This window comes from Tamandua tetradactyla, chromosome 26 (assembly GCF_023851605.1).
Source record: "Tamandua tetradactyla isolate mTamTet1 chromosome 26, mTamTet1.pri, whole genome shotgun sequence".
In the NCBI taxonomy this organism is placed as follows: Eukaryota; Metazoa; Chordata; class Mammalia; order Pilosa; family Myrmecophagidae; genus Tamandua; species Tamandua tetradactyla.
In genome coordinates, this window is record NC_135352.1 from 31,341,315 (window position 1) to 31,353,623 (window position 12,309).

The 12,309-nt window shown below is 39.4% G+C and overlaps 1 protein-coding gene across 2 annotated transcripts in view; it reads right to left on the reverse strand.

Moving 5' to 3' along the window:
- TENM3 (teneurin transmembrane protein 3) overlaps positions 1 to 12,309 on the reverse strand; it is a 1,405,686-nt gene that overhangs the window by 1,027,768 nt on the left and 365,609 nt on the right. The window lies entirely within an intron of this gene.

Consider the following 12,309-nt stretch of genomic DNA (forward strand, 5'->3'; position numbering starts at 1 on the left):
ACTAATAGTTTATAAAAACAGTTTCAGAACCTTATATACAGTATCAGCCCATTTTTGTAAAAATATAAATATATTGGCATTATCTATGCACAGAGAAAACTCTGAAAGTTGGTACACTAAAGAGTAGACAATGGTTATTTCTGCATGGTGGCCAAAAATCTCATCTATATTCAAAAATGAGTCCAATCCTCCACCCCGATAGGTATCTCTGTGTGCCATTCCACTGCTAGTGTCTTCCCCTGTATATAACGATGTCAGGTGGGTATGGCTGCTCCTTCTCTTGGGCCCTCTACTGTCCTTTGGCTCCCAACATATGCAAGTCTTTTTTTTCCTTTGCTTACTCATCTCTATTTTTTTCCTAAAGGATATGGATTATGTTTATCATTTAAAAAAATAAAAACAAAACAATACATAATTAAAAAAAAAAGTAACATATGATGATAACAGAACACCCACTTGCAGTCCGGCTTTTACTTGTGCTCATTCAATAAAAGCAAATGATCACAGCAAAGTGTATGGTGAAGAGTTGAAAATCCACATTCAGACACTTCAGATATATAGTATCTTTTTTCTTACACACCCAGATTCCTTCTTCTGCTGATTTTACTTAGTATCACCCACACTATGAAAATGACAAAAAGTTCACAACTTGTTGTTGTTTCTGCCATGATGGGGAAAGACAGGCAGTGAATGGTAGAGTTACATGTATCTGTTTGGCTGAATGAGTGAATTAATCACTCCAGTAGAATCAGACATAATGAATCAAAAATAAACAACCAGAAGGAAAAGGCAGGTCAGCTTGTATTAGAGGGCAAAGAGACAGTGCTCTCATGAAACCTATCTGAAGCCCAAGTCTCAGTCTCCGTTCTCCTGTGGTGTCTCTTTTGCCATTAGGCTCTTGGCCCTTGTAGCTTTCCTGAAGTTCAGTGCTATGAAAGGGATGTTGACCAGGGTGGGCAATAGGTCACATCATCAGCTGCAAGTTAGCTTCATAGTCTTCTTTCAGGTTAGAGAGGTAGGGAGAAGTAAAAAAAGAAGAAACAAAGATAAAAAAACAACAACAACAACAAAAAAACATCTTTCAAAGAAAAGGTGAGGGAACATATTTTGAGATAGTAGAAAATGGTTTGACTTCCACTTACATTGACCCTGGGCTGGGGAAGGGCCCCCACTTGGACTTACGCACTGCTCAAAACCCACTGCAGCAAAACAGCTGCAGAGGAGCAGGGCGCCAGTTTCCACCGATGATGGAGAAGTGGCCGGTGATGCTCCTCCTTCCAATGTCATCCATATCAAACTAACCAACAGAACTAATCAGCATAACTTTCTAAAGTAATTCAATGAGAAAACAGAGGGCAGTGTCCAGACTTTCCCTTACACAACGTACATATTGTTTGAAATATAATCTCTCTGGGCAAACCTGCTGTGAAAGACTCAAAGGAAGTGGCTCTGCAGCAGCAACACTTTGAATGAAGGATAAATATCTCAGCTGTGGTTGCCAATTCACCCGCAATGTCACTGGTGTAGATATGTTCTAAATGGCTCATATCCTTGCTTTACAAATGTGCCCCTTTTCTATGTCCAGGCTGAAGTCCTGACCATCAGATTTGTATTTGACCCTTTCCCTTGTCCCTCATGGTCTAGAAACAAAATAATCTTGATCTAACTCTACTTTGCCAATCATGTTGTCCACCCTTTCTCTTCCTGAGATTCACATTCTAGGGCAAGAACTCCTTATCTTTCTTCTAAGCCCATTACAATAGCCATCTGTGTTGTGTCTGCTCAGAAGTTCTGCAGGCCAATCTCTATATGCCCAAGTCCTATATACTCCTTTCTTAAATACCATCTTATCTGTCATTCTGGCAGGATCCTTGGGTGAATGTAATCATTATTTCCCTGTACACTGCACGTTCTTGTTTCTTTCCTCCATCATTTATTCCTTTATTCCTTGCATTATGGTATTTATGGATGTGCCCTCTAGTGAGAGCAAGGCATTTGCCTGATCCATTTGTTGGATCTGATTTTGTAGGGGCCTGGACCTAAAGACTTATTAATTCATTACTGATGAGTGAATGAATGAAGGAATGAATGGCTATAGGAAACATATGTAACAATGTGAATGAACTTCTCTATTTAATACTAAAATGTTCCTTTTCCTTTATTCTCTATCTCAGTTGCTGGCATCTGTATCTCTCTGTCACTTATCATGATAACATAAACCATTTCTGACTCATCTTTTTCCTTCATAGCCCACATCTGATCAATTGCTAAATACTCTCAAGTACACGCTGTCCCTTTGCCTTTCCATCTTCAGGCCTCCATCTTCTCTTGCCTGGAGACAGCAAGGCTGTCCTACTTGGTCTCCTGCCTTTGCTTTTCCTGTTACAGTCATTCTCCACCTAGATACCAGAGTGATCTACGTAAAATGCAAAATGAACCCCTGTCACATCCAGGCTGTCCTTTTGTATGGTTTCCCATCATTCAAAAATTATTTTTACATGGTATCAAGTGCCCTCTTTGACTGACACCTTGTTTACCTCTCCAGGTTCCTCTCTGAAACCTGAACTTTTCCTACCTGCCAGGCGAATCATTACTTTGGTAATATTCACATACCTCCTCTTCTGTGTTGAATGCCTGACCATCCTCTGTCTTCCCGCATCTATCTTCTGGTCATTCTTTAAGGCTTTACCACCTGTAAAGCTCTACCTGCACACTTTCACTCCCCTACCCCGAAGACTGTGGATTCCCATAATGTCCTCTCATAATGCCCTCCCTTAACACATCTTGGTCACTGTGCTTACCACATTTGTTATAATTTCCTTTTAGAAGTTTGTCTCTGAGCTCAGAACTAAGGTCTCATCCAACTTTGGACACTGAAGACCTAGCACTGTGCCGATGACATATCTAACAGGTGCTCCGTAAAGGTTCTCTGAATGAATAAATATTAATATGAGATTGTATGGATGTAAGTACCTAAACAGAGGCAATAAAATATGACCTTTATTGTTGAGAACCAGCAAAAACTAGGAAAAAAAGACCTAAAAATTAAAGAGCAGATTAAACTAATGAACTAAACTGGCCTCACTGAGGGTTTTGGAATATAAAGTCGGGTAGGAGAGGTGGGGGAGACAAGAGTGGACAGAAAGATAGAAGCTTGAAAAGGCACACCCAGTCAGTGGTCATTGAAGCCTTTCTAATGGGAAGTAACATGGTAGGTTTACACTGTGTTCAGATTACGCTGGTACCTGGCTGAAGGCTGATGGTAAAGAGAAAGACGAGGCATGGAAAGATCCATTGGAGATGCCAAAAACATTGAGGCAAGAAAACATGCAGGAACTAATTAAAGCAGCGGTGGTAGGAAGGAAAAAGGAGGTGGGTTTGAGAAATATTTAGGATGTAGAACTGATAAAAATTATTGATTTGGGAAATGAAGAAGGGTGCTTATTTATTTGTCCTTCTTCTGGATTAACGTTTGGGGAGATATTTGTTTTTAATCATGGGAAATGACCAAGTCCCATCAACCTCCTGGTGTTGATTTAGTAGCTCAGCAACTGGTATCAATTACCACCCTCCCTGCCTCCCCACACAAGGCAGGGAACTAGATGCAACACATCACACAGTTCTTAGTTTAGGTAAATCTGAAGCTTGGGAAAGACAAAGAAATATACATTAGCAATGAAGCATGCAAGGGTAGTGACTCTGCATAGATGAGCCCTCAAAATAATCAGCCTAAAGGGAAATACAGGTTGTTGTATTGTTAGTTTAGATGTTAACTATAGAACAGTTTCCCAACCAAAATTATCTTGAAAACTACGAGTTTCTTTTATGAATTCCTAGACCTCTGTATCCCTGTGACTCCCTGGACTGATGTAGTTGGGGTTTGGGGTGAGAAGTTGTTCTGAAGTATATTGACCCACTACTAACAAATCCTGGGATGGTTTTTGGTTTCAGTTCCTAAATGTGATTTTTAAATGTATCTCTTAAATTCCCTTTATCCAAATTGACCTGAACAGATTAAACTAGATCATGCTTCAAAGTACCAAATACATAAAGAAGGAAACTCCCATTTTGGCATCTATTTGGAGAGTAACTGAAAACGGTGGTTCAAGATACCTGTATTATAACGGCAGAGAGAGACTGAGGGAACAAGCTGAAGATGTTGCTACGTTCAGTTCTGATGCTTCTTTTATACTTACATCAAAATAAATCAAAATGTTTTTGGATGTTGTCAGGTGTTATTAGTGTGGAAACAATAAAACAATAGGAGGTATCCAAAGTAATAAAAAAGGACTATGGGACCAGTCCTAATCATAATCTAAATAATGGGAAATACAATAAAACAAATGAACTGAAAACACAGAAAATACTCGACAGCATTCCAATTGAAAGAGGCAAGTATTACATTTTCTCAAATGATGTGAGCTTTTCCTGATTTGGATACTAATGCAAGCACAGCATTTTCTTCTTTGTATGTATGGGAAAGGCAGCCCTTTTGAGAGTTAGAATAGCTTTCAAGACTACTGATTTAAATTTCAAACTCTTGATCATAGCTGGGGAGCAAAGGTTTTTATCTTGGAATTGGAAATTGAGTTCTTTAGCTCTATACCAAGTGATAATATTAAGCATTTTGTTGTATCCACCATGCAAGCCAAGTTCCCCACTGTGCTTTCAAAGCCACAGTGAATGAACCATATTTGGATTTGCTTATCAGGAAGAGACATTTAGAAAGACAATGCACTTGTCCTGCAAGACGGAGACTCCTGATGCTCTCAGATAGGCCTGTGGAGAGCTGCAAAATGGGCCCTAAAATCAGGCTGACATGGTCGCTTAACAAGCTTCAGTTTGCTCAGTAGGCTTAGTGAGTTTGCCCTGTCACCCACAGGGCTACTGATGGCAGCCGTCATAATTAGAACACATGAATCAAAAACACCAGGTGAAGACTTGCCTTAGAAGAAAGAAAAGGCAGATGGAGGGAATTACCATACCCTTTGACTATTAAGCTCTTTCAAGCAGCTGGATCACTGGCCAGGCCTGGCTGCATGGATGAGTCTGCAGTGCTATTTGCAGAAGTCTCACCCTTCCGAAAACCAAGCCTCCAAAGTGGCAGAGGGGACTGAAATCCAATTCACCAGAAGAACTAAAATCCCAGCCTTTCTCCCATCGTTTGGTAAAACAGGTAATAGTGTTTGCCTTAAAGAAATGCTTTTACGTGGGAAATGACTTGGCAGTCTTTTCACAGGAACACTTCTGTAAACTTAAGGGATATGACCTTGAAAGAGCTTTGCTGAACTTTAAGATGACTGGATTTTTTCCAACCTTTATGGGCTCTTGATTTAAAAATCTGCCTAACAAAAGCTCTGCCAGGAAAGCTGTTATTACAAAGATGCTTCTCGATAGGGAGAAGTGGGTTAATTGCAAGCTCTCCAGTAACATAAAGGAGGGTTTTGAAAACAAGTGCAAATTTGACAAAATGCTCCAACGTTGCTCTTATGGAAAAATACGATGAGGGAGAAACATTTGAAATGGCAAAATGTCTAACATAAATGGAATGCTATCAAATTTGGTGGAAGAGGTTATATGAGATTTCAGATAACTCATAAGCAATTGCCCATCTGACCTTGATACAAATACAGAAATCCATTAGCACTCAAATTTTCAAACATAATTGTATACCAAACATATATATTTTTTTCTTAGCAATTTATGTTGACAGGACCTGGTTTAATACCACAATCTAGACTTATTTATGTTTATATCGTCTTTTCCACTATACTACTTTTCTGATTTGTAAATATAATTTGCAATGAAGAGTAGAACAGTAAATTATGAATTGGCAGGGAGAGGCTGATTTCCTTATAGCTTTTGATAACTTGTACAGAAATTTAAGTTCCATTTTCAAAGCAAAATAAAAGCTTACAATGTATGCAAGAAATTTTGTTTCCCTGTTTACAAGCAGTTGAAATGTTTTTCTTCTAACAAAGTGAATTTGCCTTGACCTTAGCAACTCGAGAAATATCACACTATATATTTATGACTTAAATAACATTACTTAATTTGAATGATTTGGGACTATTTGGAAAGCAAGATCTTACAAAACTGAATGTGTTTAAAACATGTGCACGTAAACCAAAATGTAGCAGGCAACACTGCTCAGAAACACTAAGGTATAGACTAATAGACATCTTTACTGAATCCATCAAAGAAATTACAGAGAAAATTGCTTTTCTGTCCACATATCCAAAGAGCAGCAGTCCCTAGAGGACACATGCCTTAATTTTGCCTATTAAGTAAATGAAAATTCTTGAGATTCCACAGAGTCAAGCAAAAACACAACAGTACCCATTGCCTACTTTTATTTTAGTACCAGTCAGACTAGATATTTCTCTGATTTGAGCTTCATTTGGAAGCAATTAACTATTTTATATTAGATATAATAAGGTTCTCTAGTGCATGGACCACATTTTCCTGCATCAGTTGTTTAAGGCTTAATTGAGTGAAATTGCATTCACACTCAACATAGCTCCAGATGATGACCAATTCCTTATTGTTGAATGCAGTTTCCCCTCTCACTCCTTAAAAGGCATTAGACAGGTAAAGGGAGTTAGGGGCTAAGGGTAGGCCAAAAATGAATTACTTTTATCTTTACTTTACTTTTCAGATATTTATATTTATGCAGCAATGTGGTCAAAAGTCAAGGTAAGTACCAATAGTTTACGTAGTATTTACAAACACTAGCCCAGATGCTCATCTTTATCTTCATGTTTCATTTTGAAAAAATACGATTTCTGTTTACTGTTTGGGATTTAATTTTTGCTATTATGAATAAAATCATCGGTGGTTAGAAATAGAAAAATTATTTTGCCTTTCCATTATTTCCTTAAGGGTGAAAAACAGAGAAGCATTTAAGAGGTTTTATTAAATGTATCATGTAACTGTGGTAATTAAAACAATAAAGACCCTGGAATAAAGAGACTAGAATCTTGAGTGGCCAAGGGGGCCCATATTTTTTGCAAACAGCTTAGCTGAAGATGTGATTTGTTTTATAAAAGGTGGTTTGTCCACCACCATGCAGGTTATTTTGCTCCTGAGCCTTAAGAAAATACTCATTTGAGATGGATGCCTTCCCAGGGTAACTGGCTTGCTCCTTTGGGTTTCAGGGTATTCTATATATGCCCCCCATTAAAGCATTTATCACATGGCCATGTAATCATCTGTCAACAGACTTGGGTCTTCAACGAGATTCTCAGATTCGGGAGGACAGGAGCCAGGCTTTACTCATGTTTGAAACTTAGGATCACTACAGAATGCGGCACAGAACAAGCAGAAAAGGGTAACTTGCCTGTGACTGTCATTAGAAATCCCCACTGTGGAAGATACTCATTGAGGGCTGAGCCTGGCCTCCCTGTGCCCAGTTCATGAGCGTAGACTAAGAAGAATTCAGTCCGGCCTAGAAACATTTATTGATACTGGAAGCCTCGATGTTTAATTGTCATTGCCTAGAAAATACTGAGAATTAACTAAAAAAGGCTTATTCTGCAGGGTCTGGATTGAACTGTATGTCACAGGTAGATGAACTTCTTTCCATTATCTTTGCTTCTTTAAGAAGTTTTTTGCTTGTTTTTATTCATAAGCAGTAAAACTTGCATTTGTTTTTCCCTTCTCCTTAAGGACAGAAGTCATACTTTTTAAGCTCCATTACTTGAATCTAACCATGGACGAAACCTAAGAAATAATGCTAATTGATGATACGTACAATGCAGTTAACTGCTGTAAGAGCTAGCTTCTAAAATGTACCACACTGCAGACAGCTTTTGAAAATGTTCATGGAAATGACTTTCCATTTATTGTTGAGTAAATCAACTTGTCTGCCCTGAGTGAAGGAGGCCCCTTCATATGTCACTCCAGCAGTATCCCAGCGCTGCTCAGCCAGTGTCTGCACCTCCGAGCACCACAATGAATAACAGTTAGGGATTGCAAGGGTGGAGCTAGCAGAGTTCATTCTGCTCCATACTGATTCAGTAAGATTAAAAGATGGGAAGCACTTTTTGTACCTTAATATGAAGTTCAGTGTTGGTGATCGAGATGGATGGCTTTGGGTTTTTGATTCTGGCTTCTATCCTTTCTAGCTGTATTTCCTTGGGCAAAATTTGCATTTGTAAAGTTGGGATAATCCTAGCGACATATCTCATAGGGTTATTATGAAGATTAAACAAGGTGACATATGCAAAGTCCTTTCCTCTGTACTCAGCATATAGCAAGCGCTCTTTAAGCAGCTGCCTGGATGATGAGGAAGAAAACAAGAGATCGACCATTTATTAAGCTCTTATTCTCCAACTAGTGCTGGATACTTAACATACATTATTAATAATAACCACCCAAGGTCAGAGGCAAATAAGGGGATGATAAGAATTCCGATTTAGAAGTACATGATTCCCTAGTTAGTGCTTTTCTCTAATTTAAAGAGGACGAGAGGGCATATCACATGGTAAAGGTAATTCTTATTTATTACAACATTCCTCAATACCTAGGACTCCTTTTCAGTCAAAGCAGGTTTATCTCTGTGCATTTTTGCGATATTTTAGGGTTTTGATGGGGCACAATGCCTGTTATTGCCACACAAGCATACAAAGCAGGCCGTATCTGTATAGGTGACTGTTTAAAGTTTTTAGGTACAACATTAATAATCAATTATATAAACACATACAATTTTTAAATAGTCGGTAGAAGAACTGGTTGAGAATTCAACTGGTGTGCCATATTCCCCCTGTTTCTCAGGGTTTGGCATAAGTATGGAATCACAAAAGTAGAGTAATGTTGGAAATTGTTTTTCTTTTCCTTACCTTTACTTTCTTTGTAATTGCCATTTCTTATGGTTTAACAGGAGAACGGAGTCACGGACTTCAAATGATCAAATCAGACATAGTCTTTCCCTTACTGTGTAGAGTACTTCATATCCTTCATCACATTATTTTATATCCAGGATTTATTTTTTCAGTTATGTATGATGATGAAAAATGCATATTTTTGCTTGTTAAGGCAAAATGTCTGCCTATTCCCTAATAAGATGCACCAAGACCATCGCACTTCGCTCGTAAACAGGACGGGTGTGCGTGTGTGCACGTGAGGGAGAGCGAGATATGGACACGTTCCTATATGTGAATGGGTGTAAATTCAAGGAGAAATTTGAACCAAGCGTTGGCAATATGCAGCAGTGGGCTTACCTCTTTCTGGGTTTTGAACCAATGGGGACAGAGCCCTGTAAACTATGAGGCGGCAGTTAGGAAGCACCAGGGATGTGCTGGGGTAGAAGCACCTGATCCAAACCCTGGTCCACGTGCAGGAACACCTTGCTGCATTCTGGGTTCATTTCTCAAGATTTCCAAAATGCCTCCCTTTGCTTCAGAAAAATAAATTCACCTATTACCTAATTTATTACCTAAATAGCTGCTATCTAAATGAATTAATTTACCATCATCTGCCCATCAATCTGCTTATTCTTCCTTTCCTTACTTTCTACATGCCATTCAAATCATCTCGTGTTTCCCGATTCATGCTTCCTGCCATTCAGTATTCACCTCAGAACTCTCCTCTAAGCCTTTTTGCACTAATTCCTCTTAATTTTTGTCACTCAGCACTTGGGCACATCCTCTTTGCACTTCTATCCTCATTTTATGCTTTATCATGAAGTGTTCTGAATATTCATTTGTATTTTCATTAAATTATTTCAGGAGTGCGTATCATTTCTCGAAGCACATTTTAAATTTCTAAGACAAGTTGCGGCCTTTTCAATCTAGTTTTTAAACAATTTATTTCCCACCCCTTTTGGATTCTATTATGCTTAGCCTAAAAAACCCAGCAATAAAAGTTAGTTGAATGGACTTAAAAATGGTGATATGGGCAATGGAAGAGAATACATATTTTCTAAATCATGGATTATCATACTGGAATGATTGTCTCTTGGCTTGAAATGCCACAGCCTTTGTGAGAAATTGGCAGGGAGAGTCTATCTACGTTAGAGAAAGAGGAAAATCCTCCCAATTAAATAAAAATGACAAAATTGAAGGTACTGAAAAGTTAAAAACAATGCACTTGATGTCTAGGAACTCGAAGGAGAAAATGACAGGAAGGGACAAAATCAAAGAAGTGGAATTCTTTCCAACTGATTTCACAAGGCTCCGGTAAGGATAAAACAAAAACAAAACAGAGATAAAGAGACATGAAAACTCTTTAACAGTCTTATCTGTGAATATAAGATAGACAAACCTTACACCATATAATAGCAAATTGAACCTAGGAATATACTGAAAAAATGCGATGATTATGTGGGTTTTACTATAGGAATGCAGGGAGAATGCAATATTAAGGTGATTTATTAATATAATTTATATTGAGGAATATAAAGATAAAATCATGTTATCACTTTTATAGCTATTTAAAAAGGCTTTGATCAAACTCACTTTCTATTCCTGATTAAAATGAAAACAGGAAGGAAAATTGTTCCTTAAGTAATAAAGGGCATGGGTCAGAGAACAACACTTTGCTTAGCAGTAAAATAATAGAAGCATACCCATTAGAGGGAAGAACAACGAAAGGACAGAGAATGTCACAGCCATCATTCTTTACGGCTCTCAATTACCTAGCCAAAACAATACAAGAAAAATAAATTTTAAGTAGAAATACTGAACACCATACTTAAAATTCAATTTTTAAAAATTCCATTATTTTATAAAGAAAAATCTGATAAACTATTTAGAAACAACAAAAGAGACTGCATTTTAATATAGTGAAAATGTATTAAGAAAATAAGTTGGTGCAAGGAGACTCATTCAATGAGTCTACCACTATGTCTGACTCAAATCTTGCAATACTCTTAAAAATTACAACAGATAGAAAATTTCTGGGAAGATGGCTGACTAGAGTGGCTCAAGATTAGCCCTACGACACAGAAAGGTTGGAGAGGGGACAGGAGGGCGACTGAGGCAGCAATTTGGGAGTGCGGCTGACCTGGGAGAGCCTTCTGTACCACATGTGGCAGCCCTGGTTGCGGAGGCCGAGGAACTGAGAGGCAGAAGGCTGGGCCTGGCGCAGAGATGTGGAGCCCCTGGGAGTGCAGGAGCAGGAGCGCAGGACTAGGAAATCAGCCAGGCTGCATTCCTTGGTCATGCTACCCTCACCAGTGCAGCCCCGTGACTGTTGAATCACTCCCTACCCCACACAGCTGAACACCATCACCTGTTCCCATTCCCGGCACTACAGGCGCCCCCACTCCACCAACCCTCAATGCACATATCTACCCCACACCCCAACCCCAAGCACAGCCCAACCCACCTCTCCTGCTCCCTCCTGAGCACTACCTCCTCCTCCCTGTTCCCTGCAGGCTGTTACCAGCGCATAAAGGTTGCGGGCACTAACCTTCATACCTAGGCTAGCCTGTACAACCTCCTCCCCCCGCCCATAGTGTCGCACAGCCTCACCGCACCCTCTCTGAGCTCAGCACATCTCTTTACAGCACTCCTAGGCCCAGGCATGCACATGGGTCCCATTCAGCTCTGGGAACTGCACTTTACAGCAGTCCTAGAATGATGCATGAGCACAGCTTTCAGGCACACTTCTCAGCTCTGAGTGACTACCTGGACAAACCGGGTCACATCTACCTGCACTCCAAAAATGCATAACACCAACCTGCTGCCACAGCTGTACGCACAAAGGGCCCTGTGCCTTAGACCAGTGCACACCAGGGTTACACCCCACAGACTGGGGCACCCACACAGCTACATCCTCCCTGGCCACTGGGCGCCCACAAGCATCAGTGTATCATCCCCAACCTGTGCCCACACCTGCTCTGAAACAAATCACTGTACTAAATGCTCCACCTCATGCCCTGCTCCCTGCTGTACAGCCATCCTGCAAACAAAAGGCTTTACACTACTGGAAGAAATTAACTACCAAAGTAAATCAATCAATGTATTTACATGCCATGAAGACAACAGAAGATCAATAAGCATATCACAATGTAGACAGATAGAGCTCTGCCTAATGACCAAATTAAAACACCAGAGGAGACACAGACTTTGGAACAACTAATCAAAGATGTTCATACAGCTCTACTTAATAAAATAAGTGGGTCTGTAAAGGACATAAAGAGATCAAGAAGACAGTAGAAGAGCACAAAGAGAAATTTGAAAGAATAAATAGAAAAATAGCAGAAATCACAGAGATTAAAGACTCCATTGACCAAATTAAAAACATACTAGAAGCACACAACACCAGATTAGAACAGACAGAAGAAAGAATAAAAGATATAGAGGA